The 12,623-nt window shown below is 51.6% G+C and overlaps 1 protein-coding gene across 1 annotated transcript in view; it reads right to left on the reverse strand.

Annotated features, from left to right (window-relative positions):
* The window catches only part of LOC146797067 (RNA-binding protein 10-like), a 297,765-nt gene that overhangs the window by 135,750 nt on the left and 149,392 nt on the right, over nt 1-12,623 (reverse strand). The window lies entirely within an intron of this gene.

Genomic DNA, 12,623 nt, shown 5'->3' on the forward strand with positions numbered 1-12,623 from the left:
ACCCTGCACCAATGAAATATCTTAAGCAGGTAGCCCCCACCATCGGTGGCCCAGTGACGGATTTGATAAACTTATCTTTTTCCCAAGGAGTGGTGCCCCCTAGTTGGAAGGGAGCAGTGTCAAGGCTCTCTTGAAGAAGCCTAACTTGGACCCCGCTGACCTTGCCAACTTCAGGCCTATTTCCCTGCTCCCCGGCCTCAGCAAGGTGGCGGAGAAGTTGGTGAATCGTCGCCTCTCAGGCTTCCTGGAGTCCAACTCCCTTCTGGGTGACTCCCAAACGGGCTTTCGCCCCGGTCAGGGGACTGATACTGCCCTGCTGGCAGTCGTGGAGAATGCCAGGAGCATTTTGGATTCAGGGGGATCGGTGGCAGTGATCCTCCTGGACCTCAGTGCGGCATTTGACACCGTAGACCATCAGGTGCTTCTCCAGCGACTGCCGGGGATGGGGGTCTCTGGGATGGCCCTGAAGTGGTTTGCGTCCTTCTTGGATGGCCGGACGTTTGAGGTGTGGGAAGGCCACAAGAAATCATCATCGGTCCCTCTCCAGTGTGGTGTGCCACAGGGCTCATCGCTGAGCCCTACTTTATTTAACATTTATATGGCCCCCCTGGAGAGTGTGATACTGCCCCTGGGTATCAAGATTATCAGCTATGCTGACGATACTCAGTTGGTGGTAGGTCTTCCCCAGTCGGCTTGCCATCCCGACCGGCTGCACACGTGTTTGGATAAGATCTTCACGTGGATGTGTAGTTCAGCACTCAAGCTTAACGGCTCCAAAACGGAACTGATGATGCTGGGGAATTCCCCTCCCTCCTTATCTCCGAGCAGCTGGCCTTGCTGCCTGGGAGTGGCTCCCACCCCCAAACAGGAGATCAAGAGCTTGGGGGTGTGGTTGGAGCAAGACCTTTCTTTTAAGACACACGCTAAAAAAACTGCAGGCGTGTGCTTCGGTCTGCTCCGATCAGCCCGGAAGATACTACCTCTCCTCCCAGTGGCCTCCAGGAGGTTACTCATCCAGGGGCTTATCGACTCTCGGTTGGACTTTAGTAACGCGTTGTTTCTGGGGGCCCCAGAGTCCACCCTAAATAAACTGCAGCAAGTGCAGAATGCGGCCGCTAGGCTCCTGATGGACCTACCCAGGCGTCAGTCCGCCCGACCTGCGCTCAAGGCGTTGCACTGGCTCCCGGTTAGGGAGAGGGTGAAATTTAAGGCGCTTTGTATGGCCCATAAAATTCTGCAGGGGAAAGGCCCACCTATCCTACGGGATATGGTTCAACCTTAGAAGGCCTCCCGTCCCCTCCGTTCAGACCATCAACATCTGCTGCAGGTCATGAGGGTAAGGAAGGTAAGAACTGGGGGCAGAAGATTTTCCATCAATACGGTCATCTTGTGGAACTCCCTTCCTTTGTACTTGCGCTCGGAAACAAGTTTCTTACGCTTTCGCAAGCTGTTAAAAACTCACCTGTTTCCTGCTTAACTCCGGTGTTTCGTGTCATGGTGTCTTTCTCTGGATGAGCGCGGGGATGCCCAAGGGTAACCAGGCGCGTTATAAAACTCTTTAATAATAATAATAATAATAATCCCTGATTTTGAGATGGGGTTGCCCTTGTGTGGTGGAGAGAAAGAGACAAACAGTTGCTTGGTCTTTGGGAAAGGTTGTGTTCTCTCGATGTAGTAGAGTAAGGCTCGTTTGACATCTAGCGTGTGCAGAGTCCTTTCTGCAACGGTCTGAGGTTGCAAGAAAAATACTGGTAGTTCTACAGATTGGTTTAGGTGAAAAGGGGAAATGACTTTAGGTAGGAATTTTGGGTTGGTACGGAGAACAACAACCTTGTTATGGTGCATTTGAAGAAAAGGTTCTTGTATGGTAAGTGCTTGTATCTCACTGACCCTTCTAAGGGAAGTGATGGCTACAAGGAAAGCTGTTTTCCATGTTAGGAATTGTAGTTCGCATTTATGCAAAGGTTCGAAGGGAGGCCCCATCAGCCTTGTAAGAACGATATTTAAGTTCCACACAGGTGAGGGTGGTACTCTGGGGGGAATTATTCTTTTCAGGCCTTCCATGAAGGCTTTAATGGCAGGTACTCTGAAGAGTGATAGATGTTGCCTGTTTTGTAAGTAAGCTGCAATTGCTGCGGGGTGTAGTCGAATGGACATATAGGCTAGATTACACCTTTGTAGGTGGAGTAAGTAGCCTATGATGTGTTGGATAGGCACGTCCAGAGGATTGATGGTGTTGTTATGGCAATAAACAAATCTTTTCCACTTGGCAGCGTAGCACGCTCTAGTGGTAGGGCGTCTAGCTTCTCTGATGACGTTCATACAGTCAGGGGGAAGATTTAGGTACCCAAATTCTAGGATTTCAGGAGCCAGATCGCAAGGTTGAGCTGAGCTGGGTCCGGGTGTCTGATCTCTCCATGGTTCTGGGTTAAGAGGTGTAGTTTTTGGTGCGGTACTACAGAGAGTTCCAGCAGCGTGGTGTACCACGGTTGTCTGGCCCACGTTGGAGCCACTAGGATTAGTGTGAGGGAGTGCTGTTGTAGTTTGCGCACCACTAATGGAATGAGTGGGAGAGGCGGAAAAGCGTATGCAAATTTGCCTGACCAGTTCATCCATATCGCATTTCCTTTGGACAATGGGTGTGGGTATCTGGCGGCGAAGCTTGGGCATTTTGTGTTTGAGGGTGGCGAAGAGGTCTATCTGCGGATGCAACCACATTTGAAAGAACGGATGAAGAACCTGTGGGTGAAGTTCCCACTCGAGGATTTGTTGTGTCTGTCTGCTGAGCAGATCTGCCACAGTGTTTTGGACTCCTGGGACATGTTAAGCTAGGAGAAAGATTTTGTGGGTGTGAGAAAGTGCCATCTTTCTTGCATGGTATGCCCCCGCTTTTTGCTGAATTGCTGAATGTACTTTGACTGTGTGTGCCCTGGACTCCTGCCAATCAGGTGCCCAGGGCCTATGTTCCTTCCCTAAAACAAACCGAACCCAAATTGGCAAACCTTGGCCGCATGTCAGCCCCTGGTAAATGGTACCCTAAGTACCCAGGGCTTTGTGACCCAGGAAGGCCTCTAAGAGCTGCAGCACTCCTTGTGCCACTCTTAGAGGCCCTGTACCCTTACACACACACTGCCTTTGCAGGCTGAGTGTTTGGGTGCAAGACAAAAACAAAGTCGACATGGCACACATCCCTGTGTGCCATGCCCATCACATACACTGCCATGGCATACATCAGTCACCCCTCTAGCTGGGTGCCTTACGCCAATGGTGTGGGCACAGGAGCAAGAGCCCTGTGCCCCTACAGTGCCCAGGTCCATTCCTGAGCCCTGCAAGTGCAGTGCTGCCATTTAAAGAGTACACGGTACTGGGAGCTCGTCAAACACGAGCTCCACAGCACCATAATGGCAACACTAAAGACTGGGAAGTTTGGTATCAAACTTCTCAGCACATTAAACCCACACTGATGCCAGTGTTGGATTTAATGTACCCAGCACCCCAGAGGGCATCTTAGAGGTGCCCCGTCGAACCTAACCTACAAATCCACGTCTGCTCTGAGGCTGCGTAGGCTGCCACCCAGCAGACATGTTGCTGGACCCCTGGGTAGGAGAGCCCCTGCTCTCCAGGTCCTGCAACAATGCACATCCTGGGCGAGGTGCTAAATCTCCACCCCCAGGATGGGCAGGGGGAAGCTTCAAAGGAATGCCGCCTCTGTGAGCTTCCCCAGGCCCCTGCAACCCCCCCACTCTGGCGGGAAGCTTTGGCCGGAAACCCCAAATAAGGACAGGGGATGTGCCAGCCTGCCAACCGCACCCCTCAGGTGGGGGAGGCGAGGTGAAGCACATCTCCGGGCTCTCGCCATCTTGAAGATGGGGAGCCCTACCCTATCAGGACTAGGCTACTGCACCCCTCCCACAGGAGAGAGGCAGGACAGGGGGCGTAGCCACCCCAGGACGGGGACCCATTGGTCCCTGCCCTTCACCTACTTGTAACGCCCCTAAATCTAGTATTTAGGGGCACCCTGAACCTTCCTTCCCCAGATTCCTGGTCCAAAACTACAAAGAGCAAGAAGAGAGAAGACCTGGCCTGCAGCTGCTGAAAAGAGGAAGACACCAACTGCTTTGGCCCCAGCCCTACCGGCCTGTCGACCCTCGAACCTGCTCCTGCTCCAGCCCGGCATCTCTTGTGGCTAGCAACCTCACCAACCCCGGAGGACCAGGCTACCTTTTGGCTCTAAGCCCCTGGGACTCCCATGAGTAGAGGCTCTACTCGAAACCCATCTCTAACCCCTGGCAGCAGCCCGGAACCGCGAACCCAGCACACTCTGCACCAGCCGAGCCTGGCCAGTGCCGGAGTGAACAAAGACCCTGAGGACGACCCCACGGCGACTGTGACACCGAGTCCGGCACCCAAGGACCTCCCTCGACATTCCTGAAGAAGCCTGCAGCCTCAGAACCAGGTGCCCCCCCAACCGCGATCAACAGAGTGTAAAATTTCCCGACACCTAAAGGCACCCCTGCACGCGGCGCCCCACGGCCTCCTGTGCCCAATCCCGGGGTACCTACCTATCATCCAACTACCCAACTTACCTCTCGAAGTGGTGGTGGCACCTGAAGAGTCCTCGTCCCCGTCTTTTTCCTAACCGGAGATTTCCCATTGAAATCCATTGAGCGCCCGAAGGCTCAAAAGCACTCTGCACCCAGCCGCCCGAGTGGCCCTGGCAGTGAAAACTCTACTCCTTCCTACTTCCCCACTTGCCCTGAGTAAGTGACCAGGAGCCCAGCTCCCACAGCCGCGTGGCTTGCCAGTCAGCAGCCACCAAACAAGGCCCCCCTATCCCTCATAGGATAACATTGGGCCTAACACTCTCTGCACCCGGCCGCCCTAGAGCCGCTGAGGGTGAACCAACTGTACCTACCTGACCCTGGGAGACCCCCGAGTCTGTGCCCAGAACCTCAACTCTGCCAGCCGAGTACTTACCCTTAAACCGCAAACTCTATTTTCCTCATAGGGTAGCATTGACTGGCTTTTTCCTGAAATTTCTTCTAAGTGTGGACTTTTCAAATCTCCAAATATTCACCAAAAATCAGCCGAGTGACAAAAACGAATTTACTCACCTGTTCTTAGGTGAGCTCCCAGTGCTGGATCTTGGTGCCCAGCACGGACTCTGAAAAATCTCTACAACTGTACTTACCCTTAACTCAATTTTCTTCCATAGGAAACCATTGACTGTTTTTCTGTGAAATTTCTTCTAAGTGTCGATTTCTGCAATCTTTAAATATTCTTCAAAAATCGTATAATATCTGAAAACGTAATTGCTTACCTGTTTTGGATAAAGGTCCCAGTACTGAGTCTAGGCACCCAGTACTGGATTACAAAAGTAACAAGAACATACCGTACCTGTAACCTGCATTTTCTTCAATAGGGAATCATTGACTGTTTTCTCTGCAATATTTTTTAAGTGTCAACTTTTAAAATAGCTAAATATTAGTTAAAAATCATTACAGTACTTAAGTCGACTTTCATCACTTGATTCTGAGAACTGACCCAGGACTGAATCTAGGATCCAGTCCTGGAATTCCAAAAGTAATCTAAAAAGTAATCTGTTGCAAATAACTTTAATTTACCATTGAGCTCAATGTATTATTGTGTCAGGAGTTGACGAGCGGTACGCCTGCATACGGACCCCAACCCCCAGGGAGCCTTGCGGCAACGAGGGGAGGAGCTACGTCCTTATATCGGGACGACGCACGCCGGACGGGCGTGCGTTATTCTCGTATGCGACCTTGTCGCATTTTTGCAGGAACCTCCGTTTTTGACCCAGAGCAGACGCGAGGAAGCGTCTGCACCGTCTCTCTCAGCCCAACTGAGATCACGGAGCCGAGAACGGCAGTTTGCGCGGCTACATTCCAGACAAGAAACGGATGCCCGACTTCTCCTCGCTACGGGGGACACACTGGGTGCTGCGAAGTACTGGATGGCCGCCTGCATCACCGTAAATTGAGCCCGCGATGCGGTTCAACGCTCTGAGGTAAGAGCGAGTTCATTGGACATTGACAGCGCTGACAGATAAAGGTTCATACTCAGGAGCACGAGACTTTGCATATATTGAGCTAGGAGAACTGGCAAACAGCCGTATCTAATTCGTTGGAGGTGTCTACCTGACTTTTTGTTTCTCCCCGCAGGGAGTTGGCTCCACATAGTTCAAGGGGACTGATTCTCCTGGAAGTGGCTTCAAGTAGGAGCGTGTTAGTATCTATTTACTGGATCCCCAAAACGTACCTGTCGCAGAGGAAGAGGAGTCACTCGTGACTTCCAACGAGGGCTCTCTCCTTTGGGCTATTTGACTTAGGACTCTGAGTTGGGACACAAAGTGTCACATTTGTCTCCCTATTGGTCCCAGATAAGGTGTGGTAAGGATCTTTGGTATGGAGTTCACAGAGGGTATGCTGAAATACCGCATTTCGGAGCTTTAGAAGAGCCTTGGTGATTGTGTGTGAGACAGGTCAGCATTGATCTCTACTAGCGAGACTCATATGAGAGTAGTGTTGCATGCTCGTGTCATTTCACCATTCTGTTCTTTGTTGTTTCAGGTCCCACTCCCTGCTGTTCCCTTCCTGTTCCCTTCCCTTACTTGATCGCCCTAATACTCTGTGCCTTCAGTGTAGGAGTTGGGGATGTCAAGGAGTGGAACCCTTATTGCCTCGCGCGAACCCTGAGGAGTGCCAGTCTTGGGACAGGATCGTTACAGAATAACGCACCCACGAATTTTGCTCCTCCTGGTTTGTGCGTGGTAGTATAGGGTGAGATGGAGGAGGTGTTGGGGGTCTTGGCGTTGGTTCAGCAGGAGTTGGCGGCTTCTAGAGCGGAGACCGCGGCCCTGCGTGATAGGGTAGAAAGGCTAACACAAAACCCATTTAGATAAAGGAAGTCCTCAGATCCACATGTCAGTCCCTCCTCCCATTCCGTTAGCCAGTCCCGAGAGGTATGCCGGAGATCCCAAGAAGATACAAGTATTCCTGACTCAGATTATGATGCATTTGTCATGCAAACCATCCTCGTTTCCTACTCAGCTCTATAGGGTGGCCTTCGCAATATCCTACTTGATAGGGGACGCCGCCAACTGGGCAGTACCACTGGTCCGAAATAACTACCCGGTGTTGTCCGATTGGGAGACAGACGAACCACTACCTTCAGCGCCGACAAAGAACTGTTGGAATTGAAACAGGGGAGACGAGACCTGGTGTCTTACCTAACCACTTTTAACCAACTGGTAGCGGAAGCCGCCTGGCCTGAGGAAAAAAGAATGTCTTTTTTTATCAAGGCCTTTGTGACAAGCTGAAGGACGTCATAGCCAGAATAGATCCTCAACCTCGGTCTTGTACAGACCTAGTCAGTCTGGCGTTAAGGCTGGACGGGCGTATAGCTGACAGAGGGGGAGACAGACCTAAGGGTGATAAAACCGGTTACTCGCTGGAGAGATGTGCCAGGAGGGACATACCTGGAGGCGAGGTCCCCCCAGAACCCATGGAAGTCAGAGCCCTACGGGCGCCGCTCTCGCGGAGTGAGCGGGAAAGCAGATGCACTCAGGGCTTGTGTATGTACTGCGGGAAGAAAGGACATTACGTCCGGGAGTGCCCCGCTAGACCCAAAACAACTGAGGTGCTTACAGAAGCCGAAAGGCAGTTGCCACGACGGCAAACAGTGACCTTAGTGTGGTCTCTGCTGTATCACCAGAGTCGGGAATTGATGAGGAATGGAGGATACCGTCCTTAGCTACCACTCGGGTTATGCCCACAGAATCCCATATCGTACTTCTGATGGGGCTGGAGTATAACAATAGTTCTTTCCAGGTGAAGGCCATGTTGGACTCTGGGGCCACAGGGAACTTCATGGACAATGGGCTAGTTCACGCCCTCCACATCAATAGGAAGCTCCTGCAGACCCCTGAGGAGGTGTTGGCCGTGGATGGTAAACCTCTGAATTCGGGTCCTATCACGGAAAAAACAGATACTGTTCATTTGTCAGTAGGGGTAAAAGGGGGACGTCACACGGAAGACTTGGATTTCAACATCATAGACGCCCCTCAGTACGAGGTGATATTGGGGATGCCATGGTTCTGTCACCACAACCCCACTATAGATTGGAGTACCAAGACCATACAGTTCCTGTCGGGAGCCTGCAAGAATCATATAACCCTTGAGCCTCTCTCTTATGCGACGGCTCTGGTGAACCCGTTCCTGTTGGCCACAGCCGTCGAGAAAAACTGTTTTGCCGAACGCATATGCTGCCTACGCAGACGTGTTCAGCAAGTCCCAAGCCGAGCATCTTCCGCCTCATAGGCGGTACGACTGCCAGATCGATCTGGTAGATGAAACTGTCCTACCAGCCTGTCGAGTATACGCCCTTTCTGACCTTGAAACCCGACATCTACGGGAATACTTGGAGCATAATACGAGCATAGGGTTTATCAGGCCGTCGCGGTCCCCCACTGCCTCTCCTTTGTTTTTTATAGCTAAAGCCAGTGGGGAGCTAAGAGCGTGCTGCGATTATCGCATGTTAAACAAGAACATCGTCCGTAACCTACCCACTACCCCTTATTCCGGTGTTGTTGGACCAGGTTAGCGAGGCTAAGATTTATACTAGATTAGATTTAAGGGGGGCGTACCATTTGATACGCATGAGGGAGGGAGACGAATGGAAAACGGCCTTCAAGACTCGTTATGGCCTGTTCGAATATACTGTAATGCCGTTCGGGCTGTGCAACGCCCCGGCGGCATTCCAGTACTTTTTGAATGACGTACTAAAAGAATATATAGACAATACCGTGGTCGTCTACATCGACGACATCCGTATATACTCGAAGGTCAAGGAGGAACACCAGGGTCATGTCATACAGGTATTAGGGGCTCTTAGAAAGCATCCGTTCTATTCTAAGCTTAGCAAATGTGAGTTTGGGTGTCTGAGGTAGAGTTCTTGGGGGTTATGCTCCGTCTTGATGGTTTGGGTATGGCTGAGAGAAAAGTACAGGTGGTACAGGAATGGCCGGTACCAGTTAATGTCAAAGGTGTGCAGAGCTTCTTGGGCTTCGCCAATTATTATCGCAGGTTTATTCAGGACTTCTCAGCAAAGGCGATTCCGATCACCCGGCTTATCAGAAAAGGTACGCCGTTCAAATGGACCCCCGAAGCCGCAGAAGCTTTCACATACCTAAAAAACGCTTTTACATCTGCACCGATTCATAGGCATCCCCAGCTGGACGCCCCATTTATAGTAGAAACCGATGCTTCGGATGAGGCTATAGGGGCAATCCTCTCTCAAAGAGACAAAGATACCGGGCATCTACACCCGGTGGCTTATCTCTCCAGGAAACTAACTTCTGCAGAAAGGAACTACAACATCGCAGAGAAGGAATTGTTGTCCATAAAGGAGGCGTTCCAGGAATGGCGTCCTTACTTATGGGGGGCCCGGTATACCATCACTGTGTATTCAGACCACCGTAATCTCCAATTCCTAAAAACGGCTAGGCATCTGACTCAAAGGCAGATGAGGTGGATGCTCCTTTTCGAGGAATATGACTATCATCACCTATAGGCCAGGGGCGGAGAACCGCAAAGCAGACACCCTGTCTCGCCTAACATCAAACGATGAACCGGTCAAGGTGCCTCCTGCTGCTATCATAGAACCAGCCAAGGTGGTGTGCGTTCTCAAGGCCGACCAGTATCTAGAAGAGGTCCGGCGTTTCAAAAGCCCTAAAGGACCTGCTCGCACTCTGAAGCTTGGGTTGCCCCCGTAGGTAGAAACAGGCTGGGCGGCTGTTTCTACCTACGGGGCCGCTACGGAGGAGAGCATACCTGTGGTGTCACGTTTCTCCATTGGCTGGTCATCCGGGCATGCGTAAAACCATCCTATTGATGCAGAGGCATTTCTGGTGGGATTCCATGGTTCAGGATATTAAAGGCTGGGTCACCAGGTGTGAAAGCTGCGCAAGAGGAAAAGGAGACACGACAAAAAAGAAAGGAAAACTGATTACCATGCCAACTCACTTGCCTTGGCAGCACATTAGCTTGGACTTTATCACAGGTTTACCCCCGGACCAGGGGTTCTCGGCAATCCTGGTGGTGGTGGACAGCCTCACAAAAATGGGGCATTTTGTGCCCTGCAAAAACTTGCCCACAGCCAGTCAAACAGCACAACTTGTGCTGTAAAACATAGTGAAGCTTCATGGAACCCCCAAGGTTATCGTCTCGGACAGAGGCCCACAATTCATTGCAAGTTTCTGGAAAATGTGGTGTCACGCCTTACACATGGAATCCGCAGTGTCAACGAGCTTCCATCCACAGACGGATGGACAGAGAGAGGCTCAACCAGACGCTGAAGAAATACTTAAGATGTTACGCCCAGGAAGCACAGAGATCATGGGTTTCCATGTTATGGCCTACAACAACGCCTCGCATAGCTCTACAGGGGTCGCTCCGTTCATGGCCAACTATGGATTTTGCGCCCGCATGTTGCCTATTGACCTGCCGGACAACATCGCTAGCCAGCCATCCGTTTGTACTCCTATCAAGGCCCTGCAAGCTGTGCACAAAAAGGTGAGAGAACATTTAAGGAGGGCAAAGTTCACCTATAAGAGAGGGGAAGACCGGCATCGGATTGATGGCCCTCAGTACGAGGTGGGGGATATGGTTTGGCTGTCCACAAAAAACATTCGGATTAGGCTGCGCAGTGTTTTCCATCCAAAATACATAGCCCCTATCCAGTGGTAAAACGGCTGAATCCAGTGGCCTACAGATCAAAATTGCCAGGATATCTCCGGATTCATCCAGTGTTTCATTGCAACCTGTTAAAACCCGCGGTAGGGGCAAAGAGGAAGACCACTCCACCCGTTGAGACGAACGGTGAGGTGGAATACGAAGTAAAAAGCATACTGAATTCCAAGTATTGGAAGGGAAAGCTATGGTTCCTGATATCCTGGAAAGGCTATTCCCCGCAAGACGATTCGTGGGAGCCATGCGCAAATGTCCACGCCCCGGCGGCACTCCGTGCCTTCTATCTCAATCATCCCAATAAGCCTGGATCTGGGAGGCGTATGGCAGAGGGACCTACTGTCAGGAGTTTACAAGCGGTACGCCTGCATACGGACCCCCAACCCCCAGGAAGCCTTATATCGGGACGACGCACGCCGGACGGGCGTGCGTTATTCTCGTATGCGACCTTGTCGCATTTTTGCAGGAACCTCCGTTTTTGACCCAGAGCAGACGCGAGGAAGCGTCTGCACCGTCTCTCTCAGCCCAACTGAGATCACGGAGCCGAGAACGGCAGTTTGCGCGGCTACATTCCAGACAAGAAACGGATGCCCGACTTCTCCTCGCTACGGGGGACACACTGGGTGCTGCGAAGTACTGGATGGCCGCCTGCATCACCGTAAATTGAGCCCGCGATGCGGTTCAACGCTCTGAGGTAAGAGCGAGTTCATTGGACATTGACAGCGCTGACAGATAAAGGTTCATACTCAGGAGCACGAGACTTTGCATATATTGAGCTAGGAGAACTGGCAAACAGCCGTATCTAATTCGTTGGAGGTGTCTACCTGTTTCTTTTTGTTTCTCCCCGCAGGGAGTTGGCTCCACATAGTTCAAGGGGACTGATTCTCCTGGAAGTGGCTTCAAGTAGGAGCGTGTTAGTATCTATTTACTGGATCCCCAAAACGTACCTGTCGCAGAGGAAGAGGAGTCACTCGTGACTTCCAACGAGGGCTCTCTCCTTTGGGCTATTTGACTCAGGACTCTGAGTTGGGACACAAAGTGTCACATTTGTCTCCCTATTGGTCCCAGATAAGGTGTGGTAAGGATCTTTGGTATGGAGTTCACAGAGGGTATGCTGAAATACCGCATTTCGGAGCTTTAGAAGAGCCTTGGTGATTGTGTGTGAGACAGGTCAGCATTGATCTCTACTAGCGAGACTCATATGAGAGTAGTGTTGCATGCTCTTGTGTCATTTCACCGTTCTGTTCTTTGTTGTTTCAGGTCCCACTCCCTGCTGTTCCCTTCCCTTACTTGATCGCCCCCAATACTCTGTGCCTTCAGTGTAGGAGTTGGGGATGTCAAGGAGTGGAACCCTTATTGCCTCACGCGAACCCTGAGGAGTGCCAGTCTTGGGACAGGATCGTTACCCCCCTCTGGGCCGGAGTGATGTCCTCCACATCTGACTCATCGGCCTCGGAAGCACTGACGAGGATTTCTTCGGTGCGATGATGTTCCGGATCGTCGATGCCGTCTCCGAAGATGTCGACTGGAATGGACGTCGAGGAGTGTGCCATGTTCCTTCTGGCTCTTCGGTCCTGAATAGTCTTTTTGGATCGGAAAGACTTACAGGCCGGACAGTCTCGAGCATCGTGTTCAGGGGAGAGGCAGAGGTTGCATACCTCATGAAGATCGGTGGGGGGAAATTTGGACCCACATCAAGGGCACTTTTTAAATGGAGTTCTTTCCATGAGCCAGGACCGGAGCCTGGGTAGGCCCGAAGGCCGCCGTCGACGACTGGAACCGAAGGTTTGTGTCGATGAGAAGGCGCGTTGATTGAAGAAATCGTGATCGAAACAATACAGCGATTGGGGTGAGGAT

This window comes from Triturus cristatus, chromosome 10 (assembly GCF_964204655.1).
Source record: "Triturus cristatus chromosome 10, aTriCri1.1, whole genome shotgun sequence".
NCBI classification, from domain to species: domain Eukaryota; kingdom Metazoa; phylum Chordata; class Amphibia; order Caudata; family Salamandridae; genus Triturus; species Triturus cristatus.